We start from the raw sequence: 13,136 nt of genomic DNA on the forward strand, positions 1-13,136 counted from the left end.
TTTTAATATGAAATAATATTCAGTATTATACATAAATATTACATCTTTAATATTAAACAAAACATTATTTTAAAAAAATGTAATTTGAATTTTTTGCAGTTGTTTGGAATGACAACATTCTAATATAAAAATAATTAAAAATTGCAGATATTAATATTCTATACTACTTTTGCTAAATAAGTAAATAAAATAAAACCTCTGAAAACAAAAATTAGTTGTTTAAATGCTACAAGTGACATCACAAGGCAACCTCCAAATAAATGCCACAAGATTTTTAGGCATAATCTAATATTAAAATAACATAACATAACATTAAATTAAAGAAAATAATTAGAAAATAAAATAACATTAAATTAAATTAAATAAAATAATAAAAATGGCTGATAATAATGTTACACTATTTTGCTATTTATACTGTTTTGTATTATAAATTTAAAAACACTAAACTAAAATCAGTTTCATTTAATTTTAAGCATCACATCATTGTAATTTTAAGAATAAACAAAACAAAAAATTCACTTAAAAATAACTAATAAATAAAGGAGAATTAAGACTTAAGAATTAAGGTTTTAAGTGCTACAAGTGAAATTAGACTTCATAAAATGTATGAAAAATAAATATTCATTTTGAGATTTGCTGTTAACATTTTTACCAGTGTTTTACCACAAACACTGTTTTCATGGCTGTAGCGGCTGTGCTTTGCTGCAAAAGTAAATAAATAAATAAATAAATCAAAATAAACAAATAAATAAAATAAAATAAAAAATAAATAAAATGGAATAAAATAAATTAAAACAATCAAAGGCCTTTATATTAAAACTATTTGATATTAATAGTTTAGATATTTAAAAGTGTCTTATTGTAATATTAAAATAAAATAAAATCAAAAAAAAAATAGTAAAAAAATTTATTAATGTATGATAAATAAATGGCATATTTATTAGTAATATATATTAATATATATATATTAAATATACATTCAAATTTTCAAAACTTATTGTAGAAGTCTGTTCATTTGTTTGCGTTGTGTTTTCATGGTTGTAGCTGTAGTACTTTTATATTAGATTAGTTTAGAGATACAATTTTCAGAGAGGCATTTGGCAACCAAAAGTCATTCATTGTAAATGAGAGTTGACTGTTTTCATTGACTGTACAAACTGGTGATGTGACAAACTCATTGGACCGAATTATTGCTCCTCATGAATGTAAAACATCACACATGACTGAGGAAGATTAGAATCAAATATTATCTGACATGAGTTCAGCTGCTTTACAGAGTCAAGTTTCCAAAAGTCAAGCTGAAAGTCCAAAATCGTTTTTGATTTTGGGATTTTTATACCAATGAGATTTCACTATGGGTGGGGCTGTTTTTATAGAATGCAAAACAAAACCTAATTGCTAAGACTGAAGCATCTGTTTAGGATCCAGCGTTAACTTCATGTCGCTGACAGGCTGTTATCTTGACGCTGACCTACCGGAGACGGCCACTTCCATGAGTTGTCCTTTTCCTGGAATATAATTAGCGCTTTAAAGTGTTTCCGAGTGATGCTCGATTGAATGGCTCCAGTTATCAGAGTGTACTGAAGAAGCGTTCTTTGTAGCGGCTGCCGGTACTGAGGTTGAGCGGCTCTCCATTGTGCCGCCTGTCTCTGCCTATGACAACACGGCTCATTCACACAGTGAGTTTGTTTCGACTGCACAAGGAGGCCCAGACGAGCGAGCTCTGCTGATCGACACTTTTCCAGGAACACTGCCGGCTCTGTTCAGGCGGGACAGCTGTCTCCCACACCCCAGGGGACAGCTGTGCCAGGACACACCCTTCATGTCTGTCCGTCACCCGTACATGCTGATGGGATTCCCAGAGCCGCGGCTCCGTTATTGTTTCCTGTTCGCGGGAATCGGTGCTTTTGTGTTGTTTCACTCTGGCGGGGTCTGTTCCACTCGTTTGGTTAGTCAAATTCAATTCCGTGAAGCATCGTTGAAAATAATTTGCAAACCTGATCTTTATTTGCATTTTACTGATCTAAACACACCTGACTTGTATTAAATATCCATAACATATTTTATCAGAAAAAAAATCTAATGCTAAATGATTGCTAGTGCTCATACTTTGTTGAAATTAATTAATTAATTAATTAAAACTCTACAAAATGAAATCAGAAGTTTTAAATGCTGCAGTTGTTCACAAAATTCTAATATAAAACTAAATAAAAATTGCAGATATTATTTTATACTGATTTGTTTAAATAAATAAATAAAATAAAATCTGTGAAAACGAGTTGTTTTAGATGCTACAAGTGTATTTAGACATTCTAATATATAAAAATAAATAAAAAAATAAATAAAATAAAAAATGAATGATGTTATGTTATACTATTTTGTTTATTTACACTATTTTGTCTTACAAATACAAAAAAACCCCTAAAAACTAAAATCATTTTTAATTGAATTCAGGCATCACAACATTGTAAGTTAAGAATAAACAAAAAATAATAATAATAATAATAAAAATGGCAAAATGCACTATCTTGTCTAAATTAAATAAAGAATAAAACAGTGGCTTTAAATGTTACAAGTGAAATTAGGCTTCATAAAATGTATGAAAAATAAATCTTCCAAATAAATGCTACAAGGAATTAAGGCATGTTCTAAAATAAAAAGAAAAATACAAAATAAAATAAAAATATAAATATAAATAAATAAAAAAAATGGCTGATATTAATATTATACTATTTTATCTATTTATACAGTTTTCTTATATAAAAACACTAAAAAATAATCAGTTTTAAATTAAAACCTGACAATATTGTAATTTAAGAATAAACAAAAAAAAATAACAAAATGTACTATTTTGTCTAAATAAATAAAATGAAACAACTTTTAAAAACACTAAAAACTAAAATAAGTTTTGTTTAAATCCAAACATCACAACACTGTAATTTAGGAATAAACCAAAAAATGGCAAAATGCACAATTTTTTCTAAATAAAAAAAAATACAATAATAAAATAAAATAAAACAGTGGTTTTAAGTGCTACAAGTGAAATTAGGCTTCATAAAATATATGAAAAATAAATCATCAAAATGAATGCTACAAGGTATTTAGGCATATTCAATATAAAAAGATATAAATAAATAAATAAAAATGGCTGATATGAACATACTTTTTTGTCTATTTAAAAGATTTTGTTTTATAAATAAAAAAATACCTACAAATTATGTTACACACTCTGTCTATTTATACTATTTTGTCTTACAAAACAAATGCTAAAAAACTAAAGTCAGTTTTGTTTAAATTTAAGAATTTAACAAAAAAAAATAAACAAAAATGGCATAAATATAAATAATAAATAAAGTGATTTTAAATGCTACAAGTAAAACGAGGCTTTATAAAATGTATGAAAAAAAAAATATTAATTTTGGGATTTGCTGAAGTGTTAACATTTTTACCAATTTGGTGTTATTAAATTATTAGTGATTTTAATGAGCATATAACAACGTTGGATAATGATTAATTAAATAATGTCTAATAACATCAGCTGATAACTAAGTTGGTTGGTCAAAAGTGGTTATTAATTAGGAAAGCCGTATTACATAAGCTTTGATTGGAGCATCATGTTCCTCTGTAGTAATAAATCAGCAGAATCTCTGCTTACAGGAGTCTGCTGACCTGGGGTGAGTTTGATTAATTTCCCTGCTCTTAACACATTCTGTTATCACTGAGGAACATGACATCTGCTCTTAGTCGCCTTTAGAAAGATGAGACAGCCCGGGATGTACGTAAATCTCTCAGAGTTGACGTGGGAGAGACAAATCTCCTGATCAGAGCGTAGTGAACTGCTGGGTCACGTGCAGAGCTGCAAAAATAGATGTAATTCACACCTGGAGAGAATAGTGACAGTGTGCTAAAATCACTGCTGGAGTGTGGAATTCACTGCTGGGATTTTGAACCGTCTTGAATTTAACATCAATTATCATCGCCTCAGTAGATGCTGCGATGATCGTGTTAATGTGCCAGTTTAAAACACACATGTACATTTCTTTTGTAGCAGAAATGCAGAAATGTACATATTATGGAAGAAATTCCAAGGTCTTTCATTCGGCATCACAAAAATGTGTGAATTTTTCAAAATGTACTATAACAAATTCATATTTTTTGGACAAAATTGTATTTAAACATGTAATGCAACATATATAGGCTATATTATATTATAAACCAAAAAATGTGTTTGAGCAATATCCCACAAGTAGCAGTGCGATATGGCTGTATAGCGGCACATAGATAATCACAGCGTGCCAATATTCAGCCATATCGCACGGCTATGAGTGTGATATTGCGTTTATACAACAGTTCGACGCAGGAGTGTGTAAATGCATAAGAAACAATAACAAAGTGTCTTTAAAAACCCTCTTTTGTACCCTTTTTAGCGCTGAATGGCTGTTAACACCCTGGAGCTAACATGTCCGAAAATATTGAAGCTAATTTTCAAATAGGTGTTATCTTTATTAACAAACTGCATATTGGAAATCTAAACAAGTAGATTCTCACCTAAAACTCTTAAAACTACATTCCGTGACACAAAAACTATTATTTATAAAATTATAGTGGAGTTTTGGACACTCGCTGTGAGAGATACGCAAGTGCAGTGATACAAACGGTGAAAGGGTTTGTTAGTTCTGTTATCACTAGAATATCGCACTCCTCTCAGCCAATCAGATTTGAGAATCAGAAAGAACTAATGTATAAGTAATAAAGCGTCCTCTAGCATTTCTACGTTATTTTGTTTAAAGAAAGCAGTTTAAAAAGAGACTTTGTAAGATTGTCTGGCAGTATGTTTTTGTGGCTTTACAGGCACTCACAAAACATCTAAAAGGGAAGCTAGAAACGTCCTAAAAAAGCACAGCGTTTACATAATTTAGTATGTTTATTCAGTCTCTTCACGTGCCGTCTCATTTATTAAATAAGCTTCCAGTGTGTCTTCGGTGAGGTGAAGTAGATCAGCTCTCGCTCCAGACACATCAAAGCATTCTCACTTCAGCCTGAGAAACAACCACCTCTGATTTACAGTCCTGGATTATTTATGCATGATGATCGGTGTCTATTGCAGACATCGATCTGCAAGCTGCCTGAGAGGATGGAAGCAAGAGATGCTGACAGAACTGGAGCATCTTTCCTATGTCTGTTTGGAACCTGAGGCCTGCTGGAGGATTTTGCCAATAATAAAACCTTGAGCTGGCATCAGTTGTCAGAGCATTTCACAGTAAGAAATGTGTAGTAATGTCACTAGAGGAAGACTGTTGTGTGCAGAGCATTGTGTAGAGCGAGACGTGAATGAAGACCAGGAGTAACAAGGTGTTTTTACACTTATATTGACATAGTTGCTAGGGTGTTGCAATGCTAAATTATAAATAAATTGTAGATAAATGTAATAAATTGAAAGTAATGAGTTATCTTGATATTATCGTGGTCATATGATGATATGAAACATAGGTTTCCAGGCAAAAAGTGTAGATTTTTAAAATATTCGAACATAAAAGGTCTTTTGGGAATGCAGTGTCCACCAGTTATTCTGTATTTTCGCAGCAAATGATTACAGCATTTCAATAGATTTGTAGTAAGACATGTTTTTGTAAGCCTGTTTTCACTAGAGTTTTCCTTCCAAATAAAAGCTCTACTGCCGTTTCCATCAAAATAAAATCTTAAAAGTGCAGTATGAATTGCTGACAGCTAGTGGTTTAAATGGGTAACGTTAACGTTTTTTTATTGCAATAAATATTGTATCATGGACTTCATATCGCAGTATTATTGTTGTGTGAGATTTTGATTTTGTTACATCCCTAATAATTAATCATTATTACATGAGAAAGAGTATGGTTGCTCTAAACATCATTAATATTGAGCATAGCCTAAACTTTAGATGCAGTATTCCCACATAGTGGATGTAAAACATCCTGACTGCATTCAAAATATTTAGAGCATTTTTTTAAAGGTAAGTTCCTTATCAAATGTAATAACTACTCAGACCGTATATGATTTTGGATGCAGCTCCCTCATTAAAGGGATAGTTCACCCAAAAACGAAAATTACCCCATGATTTACTCACCCTCAAGCCATACTAGATGTATATGACTTTTAGAGTTTAGAGTTAGACAATTAGAGTTATGTTTAAAAATGTCCTTCCAAGCTTTATAATGGCAGTGAATGGCTGTTGAGATTTTGAAGTCCGATAAAGTGCATCCGTCCATCATAAAAAGTACTCCACATGGCTCCGGAGGGTTAGCAAAGGCCTTCTGAAGCAAATCAGTGGGTTTTTGTAAGAAAAATATCAATTTTTAAAATTTTAGAAACCGTGATCTCTAGTATTTGCATTTACGAGAAAGTGGCGTTCCAGCAGAGGACGTAGTCCGGTAGGCATAGTGTAAGCTCTGGTAAGAATATCTAGTCTTGTGAAAACTAAGTTTTGTTTACAGCAAGGGAAAACCAGTCTCCTCTTGGCTTATATCGAAATCATTTGGCATTTTTCTTTGTAAATCCTCATTTTGTACTTCTAATTCATGATTGGTGTTTTGTTTTGCTCTCTCCTCTGTGCTTCCGCGTTCATCACTTCTCACTGTAGCTTACGCTACATCTGCAACTGCACCAGTTAGCGAAAGCTAGAGATTACGGTTTATAAAGTTTTAAATATGGATATTTTTCTTACACAAATGCATCAGTTCGCTTTAGAAAGCCTTTATTAACCCCCTGTAACCATGTGGAGCACTTTTCATGATGGATGGATGCACTTTATTGGACTTCAAGATCTCATCACCCATTCACTGCCATTATAAAGCTTGGAAGAGCCAAGGCATTTTTAATATAACTCCTATTGTTTTTGTCTGAAAGAAGAAAGTCATATACACCGAGGATTGCTTCAGCGTGAGTAAATCATTTTTGGGTGAGCTGTCCCTTTAAGACACTAGTTGCCTCTGAAATCACATACTGTCTGAGTAGATGGTACATTTGGTAAACAACTTGCTTCATGACAGTTAAAAGTATGTTCTGTATAGTATGAACGTATAGTTGCATTGCTTCACTGCCATTCATAACTCTTCTCCTGTAGCCTCATAGGATAATAAAGTGTCCATCAGATGTGCACTTCAGAATCTCAGCATAAATAGCAGGTCATCCAGGTACTTTCTGTCTATGAATACTATGAATTTGGATATACTACTAGTGTCATATTGTTTTTTGCCTACTGTATAGTAGGGAAGTACTGGACTCATTCCAGAATGAAGTTTTTGAACGAATCAGCTGAGTGATTCGAATGACTCACTTATAAAGACAGTTTACTTATCACAACCTACTGGCATAACAGTATAACCTGAAAATCTCCTGACGGTCTAACTTTGATTTTTCTGATCTTATAAACCAGGTGTAATGTACACAGGTGTTCACATGACTCAAGCATTACTCACAATCGTCTGAAACCACATGATAAGCTCAACCAGGTAGCCAAAAAAAAAAAAAAAGTAATGAAAAGGAAAACAGTTGTATATTATATCTATGTAATAGTGTTTCAAAGGCTTAAAATTCAAATCAGTGTCCCAACAGCTGCATTTTTGTGTGATTGAGTGATTTTGAAGGTGACCGTGAGACCAATGAAGCAGTCATTTTGTTCTCCCAACAGACATCATTCAGTCATTCAGACGGCCACAGCACGGAAAGCCTGTTAGGGTTGAGTTACCGTGAGGAAGGACACTGTTAGGATTTTTGCTGTTGCAGATGAACAGAAGGTGTGCAGGGCTCATATGTCCCTTAAAAAACAATAGGCAGATCCAAATGCACAGTCGGCCGCTGCGGCAGAAAACTAGACGGCATGTTTGAAGGCCAAACACAGCCTGTGTTGAGGCTGTACACGCACCGCCCGGCCTGGAGATTTACTGTCATAACATTAGCGGCGGCATCAGCTGGAAACCAGCCTGCATGTGAAGAGCCCTACTGTGAATGTCAAACCGTGTGGAGATCACAAGCTCTGCTATAAAATTTGGAGCCTCGTGTGCATTTTTTTGTAAAAGACATGAGGCGCAACCTAAATTAATTCAACGGTTCTGGATGGCACATGACTTAATTTAATTATAGAAGTTATTTTAGCAACTTACAAACACAGTTCATAGCAATCATTTTACTTATGTAATATTTATGTCAGATGGAGAAAATAATACATAGGCATACATAACCTAAATAGCTTTTAACCAGGGTTATTATCATTAACTAAAACTAAAACATTAAACAAACTTAAAACATTTTTGTTAATTGAAATAAAGACGAAATAAATACAAATGAACTAAAAATTAAATCTTCAAATTAAAGCACTAAAATTACTGACTAGAAATACATAAAATATAAAACTTAACTAAACCTAAATACGAAATAAAAATAAAAATACATTGATAAAATTAATTGTACATTATACTACAATAACACTGCTTTTAACACAGTTTTAAATAATTCGAAGTTATTATTTTAGCTACTATTTTCCATTTTATTTATTTTAAGAACTTTATTTAAATAGCTAAAATAGCTTTTAAAGGCGGTATATAAAATAACATTTACGATTATTATTATCATTATATACTGTTAATAGCAGTTCACATATATTATATTTTATAGAAATAGTAAGTTAAAAAAAAGTAAAAGTAATTAACACACATGATAATTGTAAATATTATTTACAAGCCCAGAAAATTCCTTTTTTTTTTTTTTTTTTTTTTCCAATTATAATTTTTTTGGTTTTTAATTTAGATTTAATTTTTCTAGACTCTGTTTTAATAGGTAAATTTAAAATATTAATCCAAATGCATGTCAAATTAATAGAAATCATGACGCTTACAGAATTTGACAGCAGTTTATTAAAAGTTAAACAAATTTTTTAAGGCCCTATGAAATATGTTTTAGTTTTTTTTTTTTTTTTTTTTTTTTTTTTTCTCTTCTCTCAAATTCAGTTTTATTTTGACCAAAATCTGTTTTCTGAATTCAATTTTAATGGTTTCATTAAATTTTAATAATCAAATTATTGGTTTGTAGTTTTATTTATTTATTCAGAAATACTGTGTTGTTAATTTACATTTTTATGGTCAATAAATTCTGGTAAATAATTTTTCTGCTAAATATTCCTTAAAATATAATGTTTTAGTAGTAGTGGTTTCTGTTTGTATATAATATAACGGTAGTTTTTCTAACAAGAAGTGGTAAAATGCTCATGAAGTGACTTTCAGAGCGGTTCTAGAGATTGTTTATATGTTCATGTTCTCATATATTGAGGCAGCAGGCTGAAAACACTGTGTGCATCAGTATGTGTATAGTAAACGAAACTGTGTCTATGCCGTTTATTCACACAGAGATACATAGAACATGAAGGATTCATATTTAAATAGTCTTTTTATGGCTTCATATTTACAGACACTAGTCCATATCGTTGATTTACTCCTGTTTACATACTTTATATAGAGCTATTCATCCCAAATTTGCCAAATTCCATGATAATCTGCGTTATACAGTAAATTCCATTTTTGTGACTGGATTCCATGATTTTGTCTGCATTTTCCACATCGCGGAAATTAGGCACACCCCTCCCAGCAGGTACACAAGACGTTGATATTTGGTTACATTTTGGTTAAAAATTCAATGTCAATTCAGTGTTTTTTGTCGACGTTAATTTGATGTCCAATACTGACGTCAGCTGACGTTGATATTTTGTCATTTTTAGATTGTGTAACCAACATCCAATGTTAAGTCAATGTCAAAAACTGACGTCAACCCGTTTTTCATTCTCAACCAAAATGCAACGCCAACCTGACGTTATATTGACGTTGGATGCCTGCTGAGCTAAAAATAGGATGCAGTGGTACTGACATTATTAATGGGAAAGTGGTGTAAGAAGTCAGGAGAGTCTGCAGGCCTGTAATGAGATGTGATGAGTCACTGTGTTTCAGCAGGTGGTTTGAAGGGACGGGTCTTCACAGCTCATAATCAGACACACTCCCACTGCTCTCCTTCCTCCTGCTGTCCGAAAGCGTGACTGTAACGTCACAGAGGGCTGGAGAGAGACAGAAGTGTGTTTCAGGTTTTAAGTTATAAGGCTGTCAGGACCTGTCATAACTCAAATCTATCCAATATCTTACATTTACAAACATTGTTTAATGTTTTTAGCAGATGCTGTCTTCGAGAACAATTTAGAATGAGCTTTGAATTTTGTTGCTAAGAGGTGTGACTGAGTACACTACCAAGCGGTAGGTCAGAGAGATTCTCCATTAACTTAATGCCTGTATTATATTGACAAAGGAAAAACACTTTACAGTAATCCAGTGGAATTCCTTCTGGTAAGTGAGGGTTACTTGCTATAAGTTCACGATTTTACACTTTCTGTTTGAAATCTAATTGCAGGAAAGTAAAATGACCCATCCAGTCTGTTCCACACTGTAGAGCTGCCAACGGAGGCATAATTTTTAGGCGAATTCTCAACATGAATGCTGTTGCAAACATTATTCTACCTTTTAAGACAACGTTTTTCACCCATTTCGTAAGTAGCATTACATTAGTTTAATTTTTGGAGAAGACAATCTAGAATGCACTGTGACAAACAAGACAGCGAGTGATTATTTATAAATATTCTTGTATTTAGTACTGCAAAATGTTGTTAAAGGGGTCATATGATGTTGCTAAAAAGAACATTATTTTGTATTTTTGGTGTAATGCAATGTATTTACACGGTTTGAGGTTCAAAAAACACATTATTTTCAACATACTGTATGTTATTGTTGCTCTTCTCTGTGCCGCCTTTCTTAAACGCATCAATTTTTACAAAGCTCATCGTTGTGAAAAGTGCGTTGTGCTCTGATTAGTCAGCTATACAATGCGTTGTGATTGGCTAAATACCTCAAGCATGTGACGGAAATGTTACGCCCCTTACCATGTTGTGATGCTGTGACCCGGCGCAACGAAACAAAAACAATAAAACCCATTATAAATTAGGCATTTCTTGGATCCAATGAGGACATAATTACTAATTATGACTCATGCTTTCTTTTTATGTGCTTCGTCACGATGCATATACATAACACCATGTCTGCATTTGTAATCGTAAAAACGGCAAACAAGCACTACTCTACACTTCTCAAAACTCGTGTTTAAACAGCCTGTAGCAAATTCTTTAAATATGAAAACGTACTTACATGCTGTGAGTCAGAAGTGCCAGACTGTCCTTGCAAAATTGGAACTGCCCCACTTTAAAGTGTGCAAAGTCGGAATTGTAGGCTACTCTCTCAGGTTCAGGAAACAGTCCTCTGTACAATACGCTGCACACACTCGAATATTTACATTGTAGAATTGTGTACTCATTTGGAAGGCCAAACAAAGTACTTTCGCTTTCAAAACAAAACACAGCATCTCCACAACTTGGCGGCGGCAACAACACTACAGCAAGAATAAAAGTTACGCCTTCTTTCATTGCGTATAAGTTTGGGCTGTATTGTGCAAAAAGAATATCTCTTTGGGTTTGAGACTTTAATCTTTGCAACTTTACAGATCTTATGTATGCACAAACAGCTTGTAACACTCCAAAGACAAAGGAAAAAATGAGGTTGCATCATATGACCCCTTTAAATTGGTGTACTATTTCACTAATATTTAGGCGCTGTGTGTAGTATTTGTGCTTGAGTATCACTTTGTTAGCTTTGCAACATGCTAACATCACATTAGATTGGAGTTAATTGTCAATGTTTGCACTTTGCATGGTGAGTGCTAAGTGTGCAATACTAGTGACATTACAGCGCAAAGTATACTTAGGGATTTTACTCATATGCTAGGGTATGTGTTAGGGATGCACAATATTATCGGACTGATTATCCGCCGATAATGGCCGATATAAAATAAAATATCGGCATTTGCCCAATATGAAAGTAATTGCTGATATGTTTTGCCAGTAAGAGAAATACGTTAACTCACATGTGCTCAGGGTGTGCTAGCGATTAGATCACGTCAGCAGTGTGGCTCATTCTTGCAGCAAAATTTTGCCTGAATGATGATTAGATTCACTGTTTTGGATCACTACATTTAATCTGAGAATGCATGTCCAGAATGATGCGTTCGGTGTGTGACAGAGTAAACAGTAAAAGCATGTGCAGTGACAACAGCGGCAGCCTCCCCAGGGTCCTAATGCTTATTCGGTAAGTAGTTTTAATTCCTTAGGGGGCGCTGTTGGCCCACTTCAAAGTACAAAGACATTTTTATCAGTTGTAACTTCTGGAGAGAAATAGTGCAGACACTGGACAAGGATGAAACTTTCTAGTTTGCATGTGTACTTTAGGGGTCGACTGATTGTCGGCGCTGATATTAAGCACTTTTATGGTAATTGGAATCGGTCATTCTCAAAACCAATTTGCCGATAATATAATTTAAAAACATTTAAAGAGAGTTTTTGTCAGAGTCCTTGTTATTCTTTATCTTGACATTAATTTTCATTTTTACACCAGACATATATATCGGTTCAAAATATCGGTTATCAGGCTACTTGAGGTGTAATAATCATATCACATCAGCCCTGAAAAATGCATATCGGTTAACCCATAGTGTACATACACTATCAAATGGAGTATATTTATGTTCAGCTGTATGTATAGTAAAAGTGTAGTAACCATGTGTTTTGGTGGATTGGTTAACATTTGACTAACCACAGTTTTACTACAAATACCATGGTTAAACAATGGTTAGTGTAGAAAAACCACAGTTAATTTGTGGTTGCCAACTACAATAACCTTGTTTTTGGTTTTTAATTTTTGTAAGGGATTTAGGATGTTCATTCAGACCTTTTAGGTCTGTTTGTACCTTATACAGTGAGGCAACTAGCTAGTTTCTGTGTTCAAATCCTGTCTACACTACAGATATAACTAACAGGGGTCTGGACTCAAGTTTGAGCTTGAGTTAGCAGTTTTAACAAATGCATAGACTGCACATTTGTGCTCTCATTTGTAATTTTCAAGTGTTTGTTTATTGAAGCAGGTGTGACCATTCATCAAACTGAACAGGCATACAACAAAAACAGGTGCCTTATCCCTGCTTTCCCACTCAGGTATAAGAAACGGTGGTTTCATTTGAATGGA

General features: G+C 33.3%; 1 protein-coding gene across 4 annotated transcripts in view; it reads left to right on the forward strand.

Moving 5' to 3' along the window:
* asap2a (ArfGAP with SH3 domain, ankyrin repeat and PH domain 2a) overlaps positions 1-13,136 on the forward strand; it is an 85,194-nt gene that overhangs the window by 26,271 nt on the left and 45,787 nt on the right. The gene's annotated exons all lie outside the window — the stretch shown is intronic.

The sequence above is a fragment of the Labeo rohita genome, chromosome 17, assembly GCF_022985175.1.
Source record: "Labeo rohita strain BAU-BD-2019 chromosome 17, IGBB_LRoh.1.0, whole genome shotgun sequence".
Classification (NCBI taxonomy): Eukaryota; Metazoa; Chordata; class Actinopteri; order Cypriniformes; family Cyprinidae; genus Labeo; species Labeo rohita.